We start from the raw sequence: 217 nt of genomic DNA on the forward strand, positions 1-217 counted from the left end.
ACTTTTATTTACACTTTATAAATATATGCTTGGCATCTTCTCATAATGCTTATTCTTCCCATTGCCACCTCAGTAAAAACTTAGAATTAGGGGATCACTGGTGTCCTGTTTTATCATAGTTATGGCATGCTTGATCTCTTTCTGAATATTAGCATATAAAGAAATCAGAATGTACGTTATCTTGGCATTATTGTTTTAATTATTTATTGTAAACTCT

This window comes from Propithecus coquereli, unplaced genomic scaffold (genome assembly GCF_000956105.1).
Source record: "Propithecus coquereli isolate 6110/MARCELLA unplaced genomic scaffold, Pcoq_1.0 Scaffold204, whole genome shotgun sequence".
Classification (NCBI taxonomy): domain Eukaryota; kingdom Metazoa; phylum Chordata; class Mammalia; order Primates; family Indriidae; genus Propithecus; species Propithecus coquereli.